General features: G+C 44.1%; 1 long non-coding RNA gene across 2 annotated transcripts; it reads left to right on the forward strand.

Annotated features, from left to right (window-relative positions):
• The first annotated feature begins 5,914 nt into the window (after window positions 1-5,914).
• On the forward strand, window positions 5,915-9,277 carry LOC139023880 (uncharacterized). Of its 2 annotated transcripts, none has more exons than XR_011475099.1 (3): window positions 5,915-6,268; window positions 6,462-6,531; window positions 8,374-9,277. It is a non-coding gene; the product is annotated as an uncharacterized lncRNA (long non-coding RNA). The 2 variants fall into 2 exon arrangements; XR_011475100.1 differs by lacking the exon at window positions 8,374-9,277 and adding an exon at window positions 6,698-7,376.
• Window positions 9,278-9,566: the final 289 nt, after the last annotated feature.

The raw sequence follows: 9,566 nt of genomic DNA on the forward strand, positions 1-9,566 counted from the left end.
AGCGCCCTCCATCTAAAACCCACATACTCTCTGCCCCAATACCCCCTGCCACGATGTGCCTTCACTCCTGTTAGGTTCTAATGTCTAACCTTAAACGCAGAGGTTGTAGAGGCTTTCCTCCACCCCCTCAAACTCCCCCAGGCTCGGATGTTAAAATCTAACAAGTCCTCCAGACCCCTTGCCAGTCTCCAGTCTCTGCCGTCACCTGCGAGTGGCGGAAACATTGGTGGCCCCTCTCCTTGTGCCTCTCAAAAACGCCCCTTACCTGCTCACAGTGCCTCCTGGACTCCTCCAGGAACTCTCCAACAGTCTAAGAGACGTTATTCCTGTTTGTTCGCCAAGACCTCCGGGTTTTCCACCCCCCTCTCCCACAGTCTCAGGTCACCTAGCCTTGTAACCCTGCCATCAGTTGCCTCTGCAGTGGAGACTGACCGATCTCAAAGGGATGTGGGTTGTGGAAAATAGGCTCCTCCACCACCCACTGCCCAGGCTCCACACCCTTCTCGTATGGGCCTTAGCAGTGCCACCCTCAGACCGCAGAGTAAAACTCTGAGAGACCTGCTGTCTCAGCCTCTCAGCTCATGAGGAACAGCTGCCGGTTCCAACCCTAATCACAGCTCTCCTCAGCAGTGCGCATGCTGGTTCCCTCCAGCACATCGGTATGATACAGCAGTCTCTGCACGCCTTTAGCCGAAAGCAGCCATCCTGCTCTCCAGTTCACCAGCCTGTCTCCCTCGTGACGGTCATGTACAACACTGCTGCCTTCAGCCAGTGATTGTCCCGGACCAAAAAGAATCCACAGCTTGCGTTGCAGGTCTGCAAGCAGACCGGCGGGGTTGAGGACAGCAGTTTATGCCACAAGGAAAGTGCACCCGGTTGTTAATTATCAGCACCCTCCTCTATATGACACTTGGGATAGGACCACCTCCACTGGCCAGTCTTGACACCACTGCCTTGACAGCCCTCCCAGTTCTTCCTGACCCACTCTCCGAGCCAGGTACACCCCCAAACCTTTAAGCCCTTCACAACCCCACTGCAAACCCCTGGAAGCAGGAGGAGCCCTATCCCCCATGCCCCACATAACAGAGCTTTGCTCTTTCCCCAGTTTACCTTAGCTGATGAAGCTCCCTCGTACACCTTCAGATGGTTCTAGTTCCTGCATATCTTGCCATCCCTGACATCACAGAAACATCATCTGCGTATGCTGAGACTAGCTATCCTGTCACCACACCATGCTGTCCAGCACACTCCTGCAGTCTCCTGCGTAGCAGTCCTAAAAAGGTGTTTCTATGTTTTGCCTGGTATGTTTCTCAACAGGGAAGCTGTCTATCGTTGTCTCTGGATTGGAATCATACTTAGGCAGCCTGTTTTGCCACAACACTTTAAGCCCTTCACAACCCCACTGCAAACCCCCTGGAAGCAGAGGAGGAGCCCTATCCCCCCATGCCCCACATAACAGAGCTTTGCTCTTTCCCCAGTTTACCTTAGCTGATGAAGCTCCCTCGTACACCTTCAGACTGGTCTCTAGTTCCTGCATATCTTGCCCATCCCTGACCATCACAGAAACATCATCTGCGTATGCTGAGACTGCTATTCCTGTCACCACACCCATGCCTGTCCAGCACACTCCCTGCAGTCTCCTGCGTAGCAGTCCTAAAAAAGGTGTTTCTATGTTTTGGCCTGGTATGGTTCTCAATCAGGGACAGCTGTCTATCGTTGTCTCTGATTGGGAATCATACTTAGGCAGCCTGTTTTGCCACCTCAGGTTGTGGGATGTTGTTTTTTGTTAGCTCTGCGTAGCCTACGGAACGTGACGTTCGGATTTAATAAAGAATCATGAACACGTACAACGCTGCACCTTGGTCTCATCCTTCCGACGAGCGTTACAGGTACAATGATTCTCTACACTATAGTTGACAATAAATCGTGTTAAGGAGGAAATCGACACCTTTGCATCCTGAATGGAGAATGTTTTATGTATTAACCGGTTCGGCGAGAACTCGATCCATTGGAACTGAGTACCACAGTATGAGTCATAATGCCTAGCGGTAAAACACGGAAATGGTTCCAATAGCTTTTTCACCATACATTTTCCCATAGGGATTTTAGAAGTACTTCATATAAGGTCTGTTTTTCGTGTAGGCTTACCCTGGCATAATGTTTTGATAACTGTTCAAATCTCTCTCGGACAAGGTAACTGTTATCAATTATTCACCTGTAATTACCCTCCAAAAATGAAATGCTAATGTGGCTATCATACAGAACTACACAACCTGTAGCAAGGCACATTTCTCCACGCAAACTCATCGACAAGTAGCAAGTAACTTAGCAAGTAGATATTATATCCTTTTTAGTTTCGTGTGTAAATAATTGATATTGTGTATTTCCCGTGTGTATTCTTGTTTAGCATTTTTCTAAATACTTAGCTAGCTACCCTTGCATTTTTTATTACTATACTTTTTTTTTTTTTACCCTGGCCTTTGCAGCTAACTAGCTAACCTTAGGTCTCTTCATTGATCAGAAGAAAGTATCATTCTGTGCTATGTACCGGATTGTAACCACTACTCCAATAAGCATTTTCCGACCTCTGTAAGCGAGAGGCGTTGCTGGATCTGTGTGAGCCAATGGGCAGTGGTGGACAGAACCTGTAGATAATGTTATAGATCGAGAAACCCAGCTCACGCAGAACTGATTGAGGTATTCATTCAGACACGAACCACCTTCACACCGGCGCTAGTCCCCTGACAGCTCTCATTCACTCAGTACTTAATAATAGTAATATCTCTTATCCAAATTCCAATCAGCTTAACATTTCCTTTCCAAACTGACAACTCTCACATCCACATTCACTTAGTACTATTCCCAAACACACACAGCAGCCTTAAAGACTCCGGCCACCCTAGTCATAGACTGTTCTCTCTGCTACTGCACGGCAAGCGGTACCAGAGTGCCAAGTCTAGGTCCAAGAGGCTTCTAAACAGCTTCTACCCCCAAGCCATAAGAGTCCTGAACATCTAGTCAAATGGCTACCCAGACTATTTGCATTGCCCCCCTCTTTTACACTGCTGCTACTTTGTTTATTATCTATGCATAGTCACTAATAACTCTACCTACATGTACATATTACCTCAATTATCAACTAACCGGTGCCCCCGACTTTGTACCTGTACGCCCATATATAGCCTCGCTATTGCTATTTTACTGCTGCTCTTTAATTTTTATTAGAATTTTTTTTGTTGGTATTTTTCTTAACTGCATTGTTGGCTAAGGGCTTGTAAGTAAGCATTTCACTGTGACAAATAACATTTGATTTGACCGACTGGCTCGATTCGGTCTTATGTTGCAAAATATTTTTTTTTACATTGGATAAAGGTAGAGACTCAGAGCTAGAAAATTGTATGTTATACAGTGTAATTGAGGAACAATGGGAAAGTAATTCTGCTTTGAAAGTTGATCAACTTGAAACCTCACCTTTGAGAAAATGTCCCTTGAATTTTTTGGCACACCTACTGGAGAGCTCGTCTTTGTCTGCACCCATTCAGCATTGTTCACACCGTCTTAAGCCCTAGCCCCACCCATTTAAGGATTCACATGTGAGGCCATGTACTAAACAACCAAAGATTTCAAGACTTAAGGCTGGTTTATACTAATGTGTGTTCATAAATTCAATCTGGAGTACCAGAGTGCGCTCAGAGTGAGCTCTTGGCATTCGTTAACTTAGAGCGATGTCAGATTGTCCGTTTGTAAATTCAGAGCGTTTCACTCTTGGAGCGTTCAGAGCACACACCGGATGCTCAGGCCGAGGAGTAGGGTTGATCTGAGCGTTCTGATCGAACAGCAGCAGTCAAGCACCCAAGCTAACTGGCTAATGTTGGCTAGCTTGCTAGCTACTTCCAGACACAAATGAGAGAACAGCTCACTCTGACCATTTTACTTGCCCAAGCATAGCTGGTTAGGCTGTTTTTATGTTATCCTGGGCGTTGGTGACCATAACTGTGCTGCTGGAAACAATTTAATTATGCATGTTTGCCCACGTTTACTGACACCGGCCATATTCAACAGGTGTTGAGCATTCGTATATTCATTAGATATTATGCACACAGACGAGTGCTCTGAAATCGGAGTTCAAATGGCTTTCCTGTGAAGTGGTGATGTGCGACATTTGCCTAGTTTCCTGAAACAAGTCACATATGTATCTTCAATGGTTGTTTTGCTGCTACTTGCTATACATATAAAATAGCACCACATGCTCAATAACACCTTGTGCTATTTGTAGTGGCTGCAGACCACGTAGACACTTCAATAAATGCCTACTGTCTGCGGGGCTTTCCATGGTACCGTTACTCACCCCTGCTCTAGTCTTCTCACCATAAGACAAGTGAATAGCCTTCTCATAAGACTATGGGTACCTTTTCATGGTTCAGTTTTATTATTTATTCGGAAACAGATTCATTTCAATTGACTTACTGAAATTCAGTCGCTGTGTCCCTCAATTGTTTGGATTATGTGTCTCCTCCTGGGCAGCTCAAAGTAAGAGTCTGATCTGTGCTGGTAAGTTCAAGTAGGTTCTGGTTTTGCTAGGGCGATGGGGATGGCATATGGGCATAAGCATTTACCTCAGATGCCAAAGGTTTCAAATTCAAAACCAGCAATAATAGGTTGTATTTGAGATTTTTCTTTTAAGCATATCCCTATCCCAAACCTTAACACTTACCTTAACCATTCAGAGTTAATGCCTAAACTTAACCTCCAACACTCAACTTCAAAATGTAATGTTTGAGAAACATGGATGAATGAGTAATTCTGATGTGAGGCTGTGAGGTGGTGTATCTGCCTCTGATTCTAAAGGTTACAAGTTTGAATCCAGCAATTGATTTTTGTTTTAAGCCTATCCCAAACCTTAATTCTTACCTTAACCATTCAGAGTTAATTCCGAACTTTACAGTTTCTGAGTTAATGCCTAAACTTACCCTTAAACACTCAACTTCGAAATTTGACGTTTGAGAAACATGGATGAACGTCTTATTCTGAATCCAGACTGTGATAGCTAGTGGTTAGTGTTGGGCCAGTAACCGAAAGGTTGCTGGATCAAATCCCGAGCTGACAAGGTAAAAATCTGTCGTTCTGCAACTGATCAAGGCAGTTAACCCACTGTTCCACGATAGGCCGTCATTGTAAATAAGAATGTGTTTTAACTAACTTACCTAGTTAAATAAAGGCTAAATAAAATAAAAAGCTAGTTGCAGCAATCAGCCTCTGTGTCTGTGGTTCCTTTCCCCTTAATGTATTTTTCATGTCATCCTGGCCCATCTTTTCAAGGAAACACCATTTATTTCAATCTCTAGTTGAGTAGAATAAGGAGTCAAATAAAAATGTATTTGAGATGATCCCCAATAATATAGGTAGTTTAGTAAACGATTCCCCCTGCTGGTATGTTCTACTGCAAACTGTCTGTGACTCGTTGTTTACTACTGATAAGAGAATTATGTTCTCAAGGTACATAACCCAATTTAATTATACTACTCGGTCTGCAAACCAGAATTTGTAAGATCCTGGTCGAATGAAACAGACGGAGGCCCAGCTAAAATAGTCAAAGGTTTATTCACGGGAACATTCTAAAGTCAAGAATACAAAACAATTCATTTTATACTGACTTCTCACACAACCATACGCACACACTGTCTCACTACCCAGCCGACAGAGATTAGGGAGACCTTGTCCTTGAGACGTACTCCCCGTTCTCTCCCAAATCTCTAGTCAGGTCGGCACTGAGCTCAGACAGTCTGTGTTTAAAATACCATAAAGACATATTGTTTTACCCTAATTCTGACTAAGACTACACATTTATTGATTATGATTTTATACATTCTAATCATTCTAACCAAATTAAATGGGCAATTATGCATCACAAATTCACAATATTACTTGTATTTCAATTATTCATCCAGATCCAAGACATAAAGTCGCCTGAAAGCTGTGTAGCAATAATTCCAGCTCCTGATCCATAGGATGGTAATCACATACATGATTGGCTTAATCAAGAATCATGGATACCTTTCATGTGAGTACTCACACACCAGATTTTTTTTACATACCTCAGAAGGAAGATACCTCAATATCTGGAAGCACTGTCTCATGTACAATTGTTAATGCTATCTCTGAAATGTCTAACAAAATGTTGACTTGACCTTCTCATCACAAGTTGGAACTAGTTGTCAACATTGGGACAGTGCTGCCCAAAATAACAGGGGCCAATATTTTCATGGAGGTAAGCACTACATTTCTGATGGGTTTAAAGACTGTATTACATTATCTAAATTTGAGAAAGTAAACCCCAGCTGTTGTTATTCTTTTCACAGTGCCATGAATGTTCTTTTCACAGTGCTCATTATGCATGAATGTTTCATTGCTCAATAACCATAGATATTTTTCCTCTAATTTGGCTCCCGTTCCTCCAACAGTGAGCAAGACCTGCCAGCAGAGCTCACTGGAGCAGGGAGACAACCCGTCATCCTTTTGGCGCCTGACAAAGTACACTTTTTTTCTTCTAAATAACACTATAGTAACATCATATGCACAAAGTTACATTACTAATAAGATTGGTGTTAAGTGAGAAAAGAATCCTAAAGATGGTCCAATGGGCATGGTCTGAAGCCTCTCATCATCTCAGTATGTTGAACCACCTGATTTCTTGCAGGCTTGAGATTCAGATCCTGCTGAACGATGTTAAGCAGTCGATTAACCACATGCAGGGGACGCTAAACACCATGCAGGGGCAGTGTATTGAGTTGCAGACTGCCATATCTAAGGTAGTGTCAGATGAAGTCTCAGATACAGAAGAATAGGTCTATGATGGTATGGTGATATGGATTGAGATGGTGATTATAATAATGATGATAGCGGTACCCCACCCTACTGGCGGTAAATCATTGGATCTGATTAATTCAATTCAATGCAATTCAATCTTTGAGGACTGCAACCATAGAAATACAATTTATTTACACTAATAATAACTTGTCAACTTCCCGTCTATGGTTATCTTGCTCACTGTTACCCTATGTGTGCAACTATTATTGATTTATCACAGAAAAATAATTTGGTTGCAAATGTACCTGGTACCATGTAAATAATTGTTTAGGCTACTCATTTTGAATCCACCGGTGGCAACTTGTGTGACCATAAAAGTCTGTGTGCGACTGGGCACAGTTAAATAATTTGGTTACTGACCTGCCCTACATCATAGAAGGCCTTCAAGTCGGAACTAGGAAATTCTGACATTTCTGACTCGCTAACTCGTTATGGAATGATGATTTCAAGTTTCCCACTTGTGAAGTTCAGAATCAACCAGTAGGAAGATCTACGCTAATAACTTACATTCATTTAACTCTGAGGTTCAAGTTTCCGATGGCATGTGAAATGCGTCAATAATTGCCATGGTAATTTTGAATGTTCAGTCAGTGAGCATTATGGGTAATTGTCCTACATACTTACATCAAATGCTGTAGTAACAGTGTATTCCAACACAATAAATGTGAAAATTAACAAAGATACAAAATATTGCTAAAGTGAAGAAAATCAACTCAAAATTGTAGGAGGAAATGCCCCTGCAGCAGGAGGCTTACGGTATTATAATATATTGTAGATAACTTTAATATAATTTGTGTATTTACAGTATCAGCACACATACAAATGAAAGTATATGCTATGGATTGATCTACACTGAGTGAACAAAACATTAAGACACCTTCCTATTGAGTTTCCCCCCCTTGGTGGTGGACCATTCTTGATACTCAGGGAACTGTTGATCGTGAAAAACACAACAGCATTGCAGTTCTTGACACAAACCGGTGCACCGGGCACTACTACCATACTCTGTTAAAAGGGACTTAAATCTTTTGTCTTGCTTATTCACCCTCTGAATGACACTCATACACAATTCATGTCTCAATTGTCTAAAAATCATTCTTTAACCTGTCTCCTCCCATTCATCTACACTGAGAAGAAGATTTAACAATTGATATCAATAAGGGATTATAGCTTTCACCTGATTAGTCTATGTCACAGAAAGAGAAGGTGTTCTTAATGTTTAACACACTCAGTGTATGTGTAATTTTTTTACCTTTATTTACTTAGGCAAGTCAGTTAAGAACAAATATTTTCTTTCAATGAAGTCTAGGAACAGTGGGTTAACTGCCTTGTTAAGGGGCAGAACGAAATATTTGTATCTTGTCAGCTCAGGGATTTGATCTTGCAACTTTCAGTTATTAGTCCAACGCTCTAACCACTAGGCTACGCTGCCGACCGAATGATGTTATAGATTCCAAGTGGTTGATTTTTTAGGGAATGACTATATGCTCTATATTATGCCTGCAGATCATCACAGCAGCCGAAGTTGCTGTGAGGGGAGGAGATCGTCCGAGCATCAGGCCTCATCCCGTCACATAGGGAGGGTATCCTTCAAACAGCCAGTGTCCCTGCACAGAGGGAGGGATTCTCTCAGCAGCCAGCATCAATGCACAGAGGGAGGAGATCCTCCGATCGTCAGGCCTATCACTGCACAGAGGGAGGGGATCCTCATTTCGTCAGGCCTCATCACTGCCACAGAGGGAGGGGATCCTCCAAACAGCCAGTGTCCCTGCACATAGTGAGGGGATCCTCCAAACAGCCAGTGTCCCTGCACATAGTGAGGGGATCCTCCAAACAGCCAGTGTCCCTGCACATAGTGAGGGGATCCTCAAACAGCCAGTGTCCCTGCACAGAGGGGGGATTCTCTCAGCAGCCAGCTTCAATGCACAGAGGGAGGAGATCCTCATTTCGTCAGGCCTCATCACTGCACAGAGGAGAGGAGATACTCCGATCATGGGCCTCATCCCTGCACGGAGGGAGGGGATCCTCCAAACAGCCAGCGTCCCTGCGCACAGGGAGGGGATTGTCCCAAGGCTAGTGTTCCTGCTGAGAGGGAGGAGATCCTCCGATCATCAGGCCTCATCCCTGCACAGAGGAAGGGGATCCTCCAAACAGCCAGTGTCCTGCACAGAGGGAGGGGATTCTCCAAACATCAAGTGTCCCTGCACCGAGGGAGGAGATTCACCAGTCAGCCATTGTCCCTGCACAGAGGGAGGGGGTTCTCCGAGCAGCTAGCATCACTGCGCAGAGGGAGGAGATCCTCAGAGCATCAGGCTCATCCCTGCACATAGGAAGGGGCTCCTCCGAGCATCAGGCCTCATCCTGCACAGAGGGAGGGGATTCTTCCAGCAGCTTCTTCCATCAGCTACTATCAGAAATAATAAGCTCCTCAGAGCATCACAACTCACCCTGCACAAAGGAAGTTGAGATTCCTGATAGCCAGTGTCACTGCGCAGAGGAAGGGAATCTTCCAAAGGCCAGCGTCCTGCGCACAGGGAGTGGATCGTCCCAAAGGCTAGTGTCCCTGCGAGAGGGAGGAGATCCTCCTCACAGCCAGTGTCCCTGTGAAGAATGAAAACAATCATCCACAACCACCTCCCATCATCCCCATGGCACCACTGTGGAAATGGGATGGTGGAGCGTGTCCTCCACCTGTGGAT

Source organism: Salvelinus sp. IW2-2015, unplaced genomic scaffold, assembly GCF_002910315.2.
Source record: "Salvelinus sp. IW2-2015 unplaced genomic scaffold, ASM291031v2 Un_scaffold83, whole genome shotgun sequence".
NCBI classification, from domain to species: Eukaryota; Metazoa; Chordata; class Actinopteri; order Salmoniformes; family Salmonidae; genus Salvelinus; species Salvelinus sp. IW2-2015.